General features: G+C 39.4%; 1 non-coding gene across 1 annotated transcript; it reads left to right on the plus strand.

Moving 5' to 3' along the window:
- The first annotated feature begins 12,876 nt into the window (after nucleotides 1-12,876).
- Nucleotides 12,877-12,988, plus strand: TRNAL-CAA (transfer RNA leucine (anticodon CAA)). The gene is made up of 2 exons: nucleotides 12,877-12,914; nucleotides 12,943-12,988. It is a non-coding gene; the product is annotated as a tRNA-Leu (tRNA).
- Nucleotides 12,989-14,450: the final 1,462 nt, after the last annotated feature.

The following is a 14,450-nucleotide window of genomic DNA, read 5'->3' on the forward strand; positions in this document are numbered from 1 at the left end:
TCTTTCAGACAGTCTTTTGAATATAGATTCTGAATACTAATGTTAAAACTGAAAGAGTTTTATGCTTCTGCAAGGCATATTGCATAAGAGGGCAATAAAACTTAATTAAAGACCCTTTCAAAACAATTTGCACTTTGAAATAATTTCCTGACTTCACTGAAATCCTTGAGAAGTCTACAATTAACTCAGGCCTCAAACTGCATTTAAATTTTATTTAGAACTACTGTGACAAGAGTTCCTAACACGTTTCCTGATAAATTATTTTCTGCAATGGCTTTTGTGTTGCACACATCTGGGGAACATGTGAAACATGGCTGCTTTGCTGAGATCATCACCAAATCTATGCTTGCATACTTAAATTTTCATTAGTGGAAGTAAATGCTGTGAAAACTCACTACAGCAGTAGGTTGTGCTAAAAATCAGTTGTATGACTAACCTAGCCCTGCACTGAGTGGAAGAAGTGGAACCTCTGAGCTCTCTGTGATACCTGTCTGGGTAGCATGCCCTCCACATTTTCTCTCCAAGATAAGTAGCATACTATTTTTCTACATGTATTCTTACCCATATAGGATCAGGAGTGCTGATACTCCATGAAGGACATGTAGTGAAAGTGGATTGTTGCAATATACAATTCCTCCCTATGCATTTAACCGTGGATATAACAATAGTATCATTCAGTTTGAAGTTCAAAGTCAAAGCAAATAATTTGCTTCAAATATGTCTCTTATTCAGCTCAGTTATGTAATCTAAATTTGCTAACTCAAAGCTTCAGATATGTTTCAAAAAAAAACCCACATGCATGCAAAAAGGTTTGAACTAGTCAGTAAAGTTAAGGATATGTATTGTTTGTCAGATCTGGGATTGTGTACAAAACATCTTTCAGAAGGGTTGTTAAAAATGTATAACAAAAATGCGGTTGTTGGCCCCGTTTAGGCATCCATACTTAGAAGAACATAAAGGAATGTCTATCTGATAAATTATTTAGACAAGCATTCGCATCTTTATGGCACTGCTTCAATATACTTCATGAGTCCCGAGTTACAAAAGCTTAAATTCAGTTCAGTATTGATTTTTTGCCCATAAACTTCTTTTAATCTTCAGTAAATTAAACCCGTAAATTGTACTGCACAGTTACATACTGTATTTGTCATTCAGGAATGCTTTTCTATGATGAAATCAAAGTCTTATATCAAAAGGGGGGGGGGGGGGGGGGGGAGGGAGAATAGTCCTTCCCAGTAAAGTATTATAAGCAAATTGAATTATTATGAACTTTAGCATTTACTTGAAAACTGTCTGGATTTTTGATTAAGTGAATGGATTTTTGCCATTTTGATTTAAATTTTCACTCTCCAGCTGTCTTTTCTCCTGCAATGTCCTCCATTGCTTAAAAAAACACAAGCACACTCTCTAGTCAAGCAGATAACTATAGTTGAATTCTAAAGGATTATTATAGATCCCAAACTTAAAGACACTAACGTTTAACAACATCTAGAAGGAAGTCATACAGGATTTTAAAGGCAACTGACAGACGTGTACTGCCAACCTTATTACAGTGTCTCCCTATACTAAAAGTATTTATTTAGCATGTAGGATCCTTGAATGTCAAAATAAAAGATAAGAAATTAGTAAACATCAAATTTCATTAATAAAATGTGAAAAATTGTGAGGAATATTAGTGAGAAAAGGATATGGTAAAATGAGGTGGTGGTTGTACAGCTGAAGAACTTCTGGAGGACAAGATTCACTTTTCTGCAGTGGAAGTCTTCATATTTCTCAGTAACACAGAAATAAACATCCCTGCTCAACTACAGTTTGATGACAGAGGAAGATACTCAGCTATGACTACTTTACCCGATACACAAGCCAGTATTAAATAGATTGCAAAATGTGAGATGCAATGAAGAAATGACACTGAAGCTCTCTTCCTTCCAGTTGAAGAGCAGGAGCAATATCACTGTGTAAGCACATACTAACCTTTGGTGAGCGGTGTGGAGGTCCCTCAGCCCCACATGGTGGTGTTTGGTACATGGACTGCTGCTTGCATGACTGTAGCAGGAGGGTGAAATGTGTTAGACTTTGAGACTAATAGGTGGCACCATAGCAGATCTAGCTGCTGTCTTGGAGTGATGACGGGCCAGCAACCACACATCATGCTGTGGTTTGAGCCTGGATGAAGCCTATGAAGATAAGCTGGAGAGAATAGAGGCTATGCTGAATCTCATGCCACCCCACCAGTGTTACTTGCAGTTCACAGGCTAGAAATCTGAAGATATCTCATAGTCCATGCCATCAGTGGAGGGGGTTGATAACTAGGCATAGCTTTTGTTGAATGTGGATCTCACTGTATAAAGTAGTCTTCACAGCACTTCCTTTCCAGTTAGAAAGGTTACACAGCTAGCAGCAAAACAGAACTGAAGGTAATAAATATTAACTAAAAATGAGGAAGCCAATGGTTTAGCAGAGAAGAAACTGGCCATGATGACTATTACCTTGAAATGTTTCAAAACATCATGGTATCACAGTATATTAGAGGCTGGAAGGGACCTCCAGAGATCATCAAGTCCAACCTCCTGCAAAAAGCAGGATCACCTAGAGGAGTCCATACAGGAATGCATCCAAGTGGGTTTTGAACTTCTTCAGAGAAGAAGACTCCACAACCCCCCTGGACAGCCTGTTCCAGTGCTCCATCACCCTCACTGTAAAGAAATTTCTCCTCATGATGATGTGAAATCTTGTATGTTCAAGTTTGTATGCATTGTTTGTTGTCTTATTATTGTGCACCACCAAAACGAGATTGGCTCCAACCACTTGACACCCACCCCTCAGATATTTATCCACATTGATCAGATCCCCTCTCAGTCTTCTCAAGACTAAACAGCTCCAGTTCTCTCAGTTTTCCTTCATAGCGGAGGTGCTCAAGTCCCCTAATCATCCTTTTGGCTCTCCACCAGATTCTCTCCAGCAGGTCCCTGCCTCTCTTGAATTTTGGAGCCCAAAACTGGATATAGTATTCCATGTGTGGTCTCACCAGAGCAGAGTAGGTGGGGAGAAGAACCTCCCTAGACTTGCTACACATACTTTTCTTGATGCACCCCAAGATACCATTTGCTCTCTTGGCCACAAGGCCACATTGCTGTCCCATGGAGAACTTGCTGTCCACTAGGAGTCCATCAGGAAGTTGTTACAGAAATAGGATCAATGGAAGAATCAAAATGAAGCTTTCACAGAGTTGCTATGACATCATATCCAAAGTCTTAAGGATTTTTGTACAAGAGTTAAGAATCTAGACTTTATTTCTCCATCCATCCTAAGAATAGTTTTATACCTGAGTAATATATCTTGGATGGAAGAGTGTTATAAAGTTCAAACATCAATTGGCATGAAAAAGTAAATGACACTGTTTATTATATTATCTAAGCATTTATATTTGCTGCAGCAACAATTTAGCAGCTAATCACCTTACCATGACTTTAATCTGTTGCTTGATACTAAGTTATACATGGATTTTCCCCCTTGTTATTCTATTAATGCATCTTTTCCCTTTGATCTGAAAAATTAAATGTACATGACAGAAACATGCAGAAGTATCACTATGAAAGTAAACCAGAAACTATTATGCATCTTAACACATCACCTGTACTGCAGCCAGCATTAAGCTCTCTTGATTTTCTCAGTCTGTGTTTGTTGATGGTCTTTGGTTGATTAAAATTAAGTTAAAAAGATTAAATGCCATGTAGTAGGAGACCAGGATATAAATGACTTTCAAATTAACTTTACTTTTTCTGGACTTTGTACTGTGATATAAATTATTATTTCAAATCATTTGCTATAAATTCCTAAGAAACAGTTGCTGTGTGTGTTGGGAGCAGAGCATCAGAATGCAAGTCATAGTTTGCTTTGTCTTGGAAGAGTGGAAGGAGTCACTAGAATTGACTGCTTCAAGGGTGGAAACACAGCCCCACCATTTGAACTGATCATGATCTGATTCAGATTGTATTGGAACAGGGTGGATCTTCAGAACATCTGCAGTGAGAAGTCTTCTGTGTACTGCAAAGCAATCACATTTTGAGTAACAATGGACAGTGAATAATGTATGTTGTGTGATGTTAATTGCTGCTGGGCATGATGTAGATGATGTAGAATAAGGGGTTGAGTTAAGAATAATGTGTTGACTCATAGAATCATAGAATCAATAAGGTTGGAAAATACCTCAAAGATCATCAACTCCAACCTGTCACCCAACACCTCATGACTACTAAACCGTGGCACCAAGCGCCCACGTCCAATCCCCACTTAAACGCCTCCAGGCACAGTGACTACTAAACCTCCCAACTCCTGCTGAACATGCTATTTCTAATACAAGCCAAGATGTCATCAGCTTTCTTGGACACCTGGGCACACGGCTTGCTCATATTCAGTTGCTTGTCGATTAGAGCCCCCAGGTCCCTTTCTGCTAGACAGCTTTCCAGCCACACTTCCCCAAGCCTCCCAGCTTTAGAAAAGCTACAAAATAGAAAGAAAATTATAGAGCCGTGACTGAGTACAGATGCGGAAATGAGAATGACTTTAGCAGAGAAGAAATAAGGTTTGCACTTCCCACTGCTGCTATTTCAGACATCTTGACAGAGCTAACACAGGGACAGATACACAAACACTATCACACAGGACATACTGTGAGCCACTGAAACATTTCTGTACTGTTTTTGATTTGTATCTCCTCAGTAGTGTCATTAGCTTTAAAGATTTGGCTTCTGCACTCAGCCGAGGTATCATTTACAACTGCTGCTTCTGCTATCGACTGATGAAATTAAAATGCACTTAAAAGCATTACAGTGAACAGATTTGCAGAATGTCAATGTTGGATTGACATTACCATGAGAAACAGTATTGATTTGCTATATTAATTTATAGGGTTATTTCCATGACAAATTTTGCTCTTTGAAGGTAGTGAGAAGGTAAAACTCCAACTGCGATTCATTTCAAAGTCTGCAGCTCCCCAAATGGGTCCTCAAATGGAAGTTTTTTGGGGTGTTTTTTTTTGTTTGCTTGTTTGGCTTTTTATGCTTGTATTTGCATGGAGAAAAAATTGCTACATTGTCTAGGACTGTGAGTCTCAAATTTAGGTAGGGGAACCTCATTCTGAATAATTGAGAGTAGGAGAATGGCTGCTCCTTGACTTTTCACCATACACAAAATAGGCATTTACATCCTTTTATCCTTTCGTTTTTCTTTCACTTTTCTCTGCTTTGTACACAAGACCTTCCTTTTTACATTTCCTCAGGATTTCTTTGTCTAGGAGGATAACAAACAGAGCTAAATGAGCTTGCAGAACAAACTCACTATTGTATCATTAGTGTTTAAACTCCCATTAACTTTCATGACAGAAGTTTCAGCATGAAATTGCTCAAAGTTGGCTGTCAAAAATTTCATTTTCAAACCCTGTTTTTTAATAAAACTGGCACAGAGCATTATTGCTATTAATGCACATAAAAAATGCAACTTAAAGGCTATTAAAATGTTCCTATTAAAGGTTATTATTTCAATAATATGGTGGCACTGAAAACCATATCTGCATGTCTATAAATAGCAACACATTGCTTGCAATGTGGACAGCATCACCATGATGTTAAATATGATATTTATTAGTTCGACCTCCTCATCTTAATTTCTGAGACAATAAGAATACTGATGACATAAGATAAGTCTTCTTGCCCCATAAAACTGAAGTACTGACAATTTTAGTTTCATCAGTAAAATGGTGTTCCTAAGTATATCACATGATACTGTGATAATTGCAGGAAAAGCTGTCTTAGAATCATGGAATCACAGAATCAATAAGGTTGGAAAATACCTCAAAGATCATCCAGACCAACCTGTGACACAACACCTCATGACTACTAAACTATGGCTTCAAGTGCCACGTCCAATCCCTTTTTGAACACCTCCAAGGACAGTGACTCCACCACCTCCCTGGGTAGCACATTCCAATGCCTAACAACTCTCTCAGTGAAGAATTTTCTCCTCACCTCGAGCCTAAACTTCCCCTGGCACAGTTTGAGACTGTGTCCCCTTGTTCTGGTGTTGGTTGCATGGGAGAACCAACCCCTATCTGGCTATAACCTCCCTTCAGGCAGTTGTAGAGAGCAATAAGGTCTCCCCTGAGTATATTATTCAAGAGAACATATCTTTTCATCAAGGAAAGTCAGAGAATTTCTTTGATCAGATATGGCACTGCACACCAATGCAAAGACTGAAAGATCTATGCAAATAAGTAACATTAAAGTCCTTGGAAGTACAAGTGTTCTATGACTTTTTTTCCAGGAAATACGTAATTGATGTCAGTTAGTCCTATAATGCAGCATTAAGATCATAACCATGCTCAAGTCATAACCATGCTCAAGTCATAACCATCAGTGCTGGTCACGGGATATGTCTGGTCACAATGGCTACATATGACTAAAAGTGGATTTGGGGGAGACAGATAACACAACAGCCAAACGCAATTTGAGAAGTGCTTCCTCTTAACCACAGGGCTGGCTAGTGTCCAGCTCAAGCCAAATTTGGAAGAAACTAACAATCTGTAGCTGGTGTGTAGACATAACTCTAAGTCAGGTACCTTCATAAATAATGGACAGCCCATGGCTCATTGAGCATTCCTGCATGGTAGCAGGCTGCAGAGCAGGATCTCCCCATGATTAGTGATATTCCCAGATGCTTCTCACCACCACACCGTATTGCATCAGATACTAGGTAAGTAAATTGAGAATAAGCACACTGAAACTTTGTAGGCTTAGCTAAGTGATATATAGTATTGATTGTCCATATCATCCTTTAGACAAACTATTGACCAAGTCTGGAACTAGAACTGGAAGCAGCTACACCTAGAGTCCTCATTGAAATGCAGCTTAGAACACAAAGGGTCCTTTATGAGCCATATGACTCAACAGCAGTCTCCAGACTAAACAGCAGTCTCAGCAGTAAATAATTGCCACCTTGCCACTAAACGTTGTTTAACCACTGTCACATTTACTATCAAACTTTAAACTGATGATTTATATCAAATATATATATATTGCTTCTTCTCTTATATGAATGAATTGTGTCACTCAATCTGTGACATCTATGCTCTAGTGAACAAAATCACCTGAGCTTGTTTTACTAATATTTGGAAAGGTAGAAAATCTTGAAGTCTGCATAACAACATTAAGGCTCTTTCTTTGCACACCATCAAAAATGTTGTTGATCATTTAAGTTGCAGAAGAGAGTTCCACTGAAAATGCAGCTAAAAAAGAATCCACGAAATTCAATCAGATTATACATCTGAGTGTTCTTTCTCCTCCTATTATGCTTTAAGAAGTAGCACCTAAGCTTGCAAAATGCTGTAAATAGCTTATGTATGAAAGGCAGTTTTCAAATAGAGACAAGGTAGACTGGGAATGAATGAAATGAAAGCATTTTTAAAAGATGAATCTTTCTATATTATTGAAGATGTGTATGTTAAAGACACTAGAAGAATATTAATGACTATCCTTGCAAAAGATTTGAATGTATCTTACTACAGACTTCAGAATGTAACCATATCTTTTGCCACCACTTTGAATAAACACAGTATCTACAGAAGCTTCTCAGTATACATTGGAAGTACATTGAATTAATCTAATGTGAGCAGGTATTGTTGTATCTAGCTTGATAAGAAGATTAAATTCACATACCCTAAAGTATTGCAAAATGTGCCAAAGCATTCCCTCCTTAAAAACAGGTAATTTCAAAGCTATATTAATTGGAACAAGCTAAAATCTCTAAATACTGATTCAAAAGTCTTGTAGCTGTAATTAGGAGTCTACTCTTTTGTCACTGTCCTGAGTTAACAGAGTCTGGCCTCACAACCCCCCTCTCTACACACAGACTGGAGGGAAAGTAATGCACACACATACACACACACGAAAAACTCTCTGGGTTGAGACGAAAAGAGTTCAATGAGATAATAAGACCACTGAAACATAGAATGGCCCCAGTTTGAAAGGACCTATCTCTTGATTTATCCTTCAATCTATCTGGGTCAGAAATTGTTTTATAAAGCCCCACATCTCCATGATCCTTAGGTCCATGCCTAGAGATGCAAGTGAAATGAAGATGCAGTTCTGTTATGATAATCAGATGTCAGTTAGAAAGGAAACAATTCTTACACTTTTCTCACATTTCTGAATTTTTGAGGTAAGGATAATCTATCTCTAGGTATGATTGGACTATCTAGGGACACACTGGCATTCTATACGTCTTATAAGTATGCAAGGCATGTTATCTTCTATACTATTATATCAACTTACCAGATGGGGTGATATGCTTGCAAGACCCTTTCTCCCAGAAGCAAGAGGCTGAAATGGATTTTCAAGTCAACTTCCTTGTATGTATCCCTCTCTTTTCCATTTTTTCCCAAGGAAGGTTGACACAGACTTCCTCTTTCCCTCCCTGATGATTTACGTAAATACCATCTTAAACATGTTAGATATTATCTTCTGGAGTTATATATTACATCTTTCTGCAATCTATCCACTCATATTTCTATTGACATTGTCCTACTTGCCTAAAACAAATAGACTAGACATATTTATATGTTATTACTTTTATTAGTTTATTCTATAGGATATTTCTGTATTAAATATTTTTATATATGCACATATGTTTAATTTTGAGTTTGGAAGAATTACTCTCTTTTCCACATACAATCTATGGAAAATCCAGTTGCAATGGCAAATCTCCATTGCTACTAAATTGGAAATCACATTTTTCTTCCAGCTTTCTTTTTTTTATATTACAGAGACATATAGCTTGTGCTTGAAAGAATCTATCCTCTAGTGTATGATGGATAGTTATTAACCATATCTAAAAAGGAAAACCTCCTGGATTTAATAAGAAAAGGGAAAATTAGTTGTGGAAAGAAAAAAGTTCTCAATATTATCTGATAGTAATGTTTTTAATTAAAAAAATAAACAAAATAAATCCCCAATCTATTTATTTCATTCAAACAGTCATAAGGGAGAGGGGGAGGGGAGAGATGGGAAAATAATTTTAATGGAAAGAAATGTCAGTCAGGACATGATACTACCTGTTTCAAGATGTTCTGAATTGAGGATTCTGTGGGTGAGATAAGCAGGCATGCATCTTTTCTCTTTAGTTATTTAAACATACTCTGGCTAGTTTGAATAGGCAGTGATATAGCAGGAGAGATAATGCCCATTGTACAGTATCATTATATGAACAATGTTAGGTTTTTGGAGGGTCCTGACAAGTATCTTCCCCACAAGATTTTGTGTGATTATCTGACTTTTTTCCTTATTGTAAAAAACTTCAGAGGTGACTCTAATTCCTTCTACATATTTTTCTTACCTTGAAACAGCATCCTTTTGTGGCTGGGGGCAGAAAGAGTCTTCAGGATGCTGCTTTACTTTGGGTAGCCACAACAATGAATGGTTTTATGACTCTTAAAGAGTAACAGTGTTCTTATATCAAGGTAGAGTGTACCAAGCTTCCTCAACATACTTGCATCAAGCTGTATAGTAAAGATGCAAAAAAAAAACCAACCCCAAACAAACAAAAAACCCAAACCCAAACTTCTTCCAATGGCAAGAAGGTAAAAAAGTGAATAATTAACATTTAATGTAACTTACCCAACTTCAAAAGAGCACTTTGATTTTCAGAGGTGAGAAAGAGCAAGTTGGAAAATATTTTATCTTAGCAAAGCAGCTAACTCAGCTCTGCAGGGCAATAAGGATGTACCAGTTCATTTATTATGAATAGTTACTGCTAGAGGTCAGAAAAAAAAGAAAAAAATAGTCTAAGGGTGCAAATTCCTACTGTTTCAAGGCATGTTTTCACTCAAAATTGGTCATCCTAGGAGGAATGAGACTTAAACTTCATCTTTTTAACTATTTACATGGTGGGATACATGTGTGAGTGGTGAACTATTGAAGCTCAGCTGAAGTCAAAAAAAGATAAGACACTGTGTCCAGTTCTGGGCCCCTCACAACTGTGTCCAGTTCTGGGCCCCTCAGTTTAGGAAGGATGTTGACTTGCTGGAACGAGTCCAGAGAAGGGCAACAAAGTTGGTGAGGGGTTTGGAACACAAGCCCTACAAGGAGAGGCTGAGGGAGCTGGGGTTGCTTAGCCTGGAGAAGAGGAGGCTCAGGGCAGACCCTATTGCTCTCTACAACTACCTGAAGGGAGGTTGTAGACAGGCGGAGGTTGGTCTCTTCTCCCAGGCAACCAGCACCAGAACAAGAGGACACAGTCTCAAGCTGTGCCAGGGGAGATTTAGGCTGGATGTTAGGAAGAAGTTCTATACAGAGAGAGTGATTGCCCATTGGAATGGACTGCCTGGGGAGGTGGTGGAGTCACCATGATTGGAGGTGTTTAGGAGGAGACTTGATAGGGTGCTTGATTGCATGGTTTAGTTGATTAGGTGGGTTGGATGATAGGTTGGACATGATGGTCTTGAAGGTCTCTTCTGACCTGGTCTATTCTATTCTATTCTATTCTATTCTATTCTATTCTGAAAATCAACAATCATGTAGTTGTTCTTTCAACTTAAAGGTGAATTAAACACAGAAACAATTTATTGTAAAGACAGGATAATGACATGAACATGTTTTGCTTAAGTACTTGATCTCTATCTAGATACTCTGCATTGCATAAGAATGATAACTTTGTGTAAGTTTTGTAAAAACCATTTTGTTTTATCAGAGAAAGAATGTATGTGAAAAGCTTTCAGTTTTTTACAAAGGAGAGTGGGAGGATATTCAACTTCTGCAGTTGTCAAATGAAACTTTTCATTCTTCTGTTCAAAGTGGCATTTTGTTTAGACAATCTGTTCATGAGCAGATTTTTTTTTTAATAGAAATGTCTTGGATTTCCAAGAAAATAAAAGTAGGAAAAAAAAAAAAAAAAAAAAGAAAAAAAAGAAATACACATTTCCCACTGGATATTCTTTTTCACTTTTATGCTTCTGCTTTTCTTGTTTAAAATATTGCCTACTACTCCATCATCAGTAAATTTGCTGATGACACCAAGCTGGGGGCAGGAGTTGATCTGCTGGAGGGTAGAGAGGCTCTGCAGAGAGACCTCGACAGGCTGGACAGATGGGCAGAATCCAACGGCATGAGATTGAACACATCCAAGTGCCGGGTTCTGCACATTGGCCACAACAACCCCATGCAGAGCTACAGGCTGGGGTCAGAGTGGCTGGAGAGCAGCCAGGCAGAGAGGGACCTGGGGGTACTGGTCGATGGCAGGCTGAACATGAGCCTGCAGTGTGCCCAGGCAGCCAAGAGGGCCAATGGCATCCTGGCCTGCATCAAGAACAGTGTGGCCAGCAGGAGAAGGGAGGTCATTCTGCCCCTGTACACTGCACTGGTTAGGCCACACCTCAAGTACTGTGTCCAGTTCTGGGCCCCTCAGATTAGGAAGGATGTTGACTTGCTGGAACGAGTCCAGAGAAGGGCAATGAAGTTGGTGAGGGGTTTGGAAAACAAGCCCTATGAGGAAAGACTGAGGGAGCTGGGGCTGCTCAGCCTGGAGAAGAGGAGACTCAGGGGTGACCTTATCACTCTCTACAACTACCTGAAGGAAGGTTGTAGACAGGCGGATGATGGTCTCTTCTCCCAGGCAGCCAGTACCAGAACAAGAGGACACAGTCTCAGGCTGTGCCAGGGGAGGTTCAGGTTGGATATTAGGAAGAAGTTCTATACAGAGAGAGTGATTGCCCATTGGAATGGGCTGCCCAGGGAGGTGGTGGAGTCACCGTCACTGGAGGTGTTCAGGCGGAGACTTGATGGGGTGCTTGGTGCCATGGGTTAGTTGTTTGGGTGGGTTGGATTGGTTGATGGGTTGGATGCGATGATCTTGAAGGTCTCTTCCAACCTGGTTTGGTTTATTCTAAATAAAGGTTTATTCTAAATTACTAGAAATTAGTGTATGATGCTGCCACTAAACTTTTACATGGAAGACACTTGTAACTGTCTTTGAGCAAAGCAGTAGGTACGATTCTTTTCATGTTGGTACTAAGCTTTAACAGAATTGCCAAGAAAGTATTGCTTTCCTAACTTCAGTTTTGCTGAAACCTAAAGTTACTGTCTTTCCAATTCCATTTGCAATCAAAGCTAAATCTGTATATGAACCATGCTGCTGCTATTAGTTACCACAGACACCTTTAATAATCAACATGTTCCTCTAAATAAGGTTTGCTTGTTCATTTTTCTTCATATTAGGCATAGAAAACTTCTTAATATTTAATATTAAACTGATTAAAAACCCAAACAGCTTATATCATCTGGCATCTGGGGGTTTTGGTTGATTAAAATTAGTGTGTCTGTGAAGTCAGTGGAGGCAAATTTCAATAGATAATCATCCAAAGTATAATTTCTTAAACTGCAGCTTGGAGGTTGTAAGCTTGAAGAAGGCCTGGAAGCTTGGTTAAACCTGCTCATCTAGCCCATATAACTTAATGTGTAAGAAGTCTCCTTCTATTTAAATCTAATTGCCAAATAAAGTCTTTAATACTGGAATTACAGATTTAATATATTACTATATTTTTTTCATATTAACTAAGACCTAAATCAACCACATTTTCAAATGTAAACCTTTTTATGCCTGTGTTTTTCAATGCTTGTATGTGAGATAGAAAAACAAAACCGAGAGCTTGGCTGTAGCCTATCTACTTGCACTTATATTTGGTAGCAATGAGAAAATAAAATACTCAGTGTGTTGGGTAGGAAGCATGCTAGCAGAGAGAAATATTGCTTACAAACCCTTGTGTCAAAAAGGAACACCCACCCCACCCCCCCAGTACTATATTGCTAGTGCAGGCACACCATTGGCAGTGTCAGGATGGCCGAGTGGTCTAAGGCACCAGACTCAAGGCTTGTAGCTCCTTCCTGGATCTGGGAATTCTGGTCTCCGTGTGGAGACGTGGGTTCAAATCCCACTCCTGACAGTTGCTTCTTCTGGGCCCCTCAGTTTAAGAAGGACATCGAAACACTTGAGCGTGTCCAGAGAAGGGCAACAAGGCTGGGGAGAGGCCTTGAACACAAGCCCTATGAGGAGAGGCTGAGGGAGCTGGGATTGTTTAGCCTGGTGACCTCATTGCCCTCTACAACTACCTGAAGGGTGGTTGTAGCCAGGAAGGGGTTGGCCTCTTCTCCCAGGCAACCAGCACCAGAACAAGGGGACACAGTCTCAAGCTGCGCCAGGGGAGGTTTAGACCTCGAGGTGAGGAGGGTTGCCCAGGGAGGTGGTTGAGTCATCGACCCTGGAGGCGTTCAAGAGGAGATTGGACGTGGCACTTGGTGCCATGGTCTAGTCATGGGGTCTGTGTTGATAGGTTGGACTCGATGATCCCCGAGGTCCTTTCCAACCTAAGTGATACTGTGATACTGTGATACCATGTGTGTGCTACAAGAGACTCACATAGTCCCCCAGTGTTCAAACTCTCAACACTTTCATAAAAAAATTAATTATATTGTATTTTTTAAGTATAGCTGGCAAAGTCTTGGTAAGGTGCTAAAAGGGAAGAGGGGGCTACAGAAGCCTGATGGGAGCCTGATGGTCAGGGCATTCACCCAAAATACAAGACATCTATACTGCCGACATCATCTTTAGCATTGTAGGAGAGGCTATCAACTACTGGAGAATAGGGAACACCTTGCTGCCTGCAAAAAATATGTTCAACATTTCTGTGCAAGAAGGGAAGCAAGAACATTAATCCATCTGTATGTCCTGCTGGATATAGTCAGGTAGCACTGTGTTTTCTTGCTTCCCTAAGATTGTTTCAAGAAATTTATGCGTTCTGCTTTAACGTAGAACTATTTAAAGCAAAAGGACATTTTGACTTCTTACGAGAGGAGCCAAGAAAAAATTTCTGCTGATAATGGAGTGCCTTAAGCAGAGGGGTTAGAGCTCCTTTCACCTCCTTGCTTTGCACCTTGGGACAAGTAAAATAAAAGCCCAGTTCCTCTCTGTGTCAGAGTGACTTAAAACTAAATTTTCCTGTATATACAGGCTGATCTGTTGATGTAACAGGTGACAGACTCAACTGTGCATACTAGGCATGTTCAGCTTTCACATATTGGATCAAGCCTTCAGGGGATAGTGGCCCATTTCTTCCTAAGTCCTGAGTCCCACTGTGGTTTGAAAAGGTATTAAATTCTTTGCTGCTTACATGAGGAGATTTCTGACATGAACAGAAACAAAATGCAATCAGATACTGAGGTTCAGGTGCCTCCAGGCATATGCAATTGCTGAGCAGTCTCTGTCAATCCTGCTTTTGGACACTTTTGTCTGTGGTTGTTAAGGCTATTTTTCGGATGGTTTAGATATCTTTTAGAACTTTCTTTACACTAAAAAGGGGGGGTTGTTGTTTGAATCAGAGAGTATTACAGAATGAAACAGTTTTGGTT

Source organism: Melanerpes formicivorus, unplaced genomic scaffold, assembly GCF_026170545.1.
Source record: "Melanerpes formicivorus ecotype bairdi unplaced genomic scaffold, bMelFor1.0.p_v2 SCAF_11, whole genome shotgun sequence".
NCBI lineage: Eukaryota > Metazoa > Chordata > Aves > Piciformes > Picidae > Melanerpes > Melanerpes formicivorus.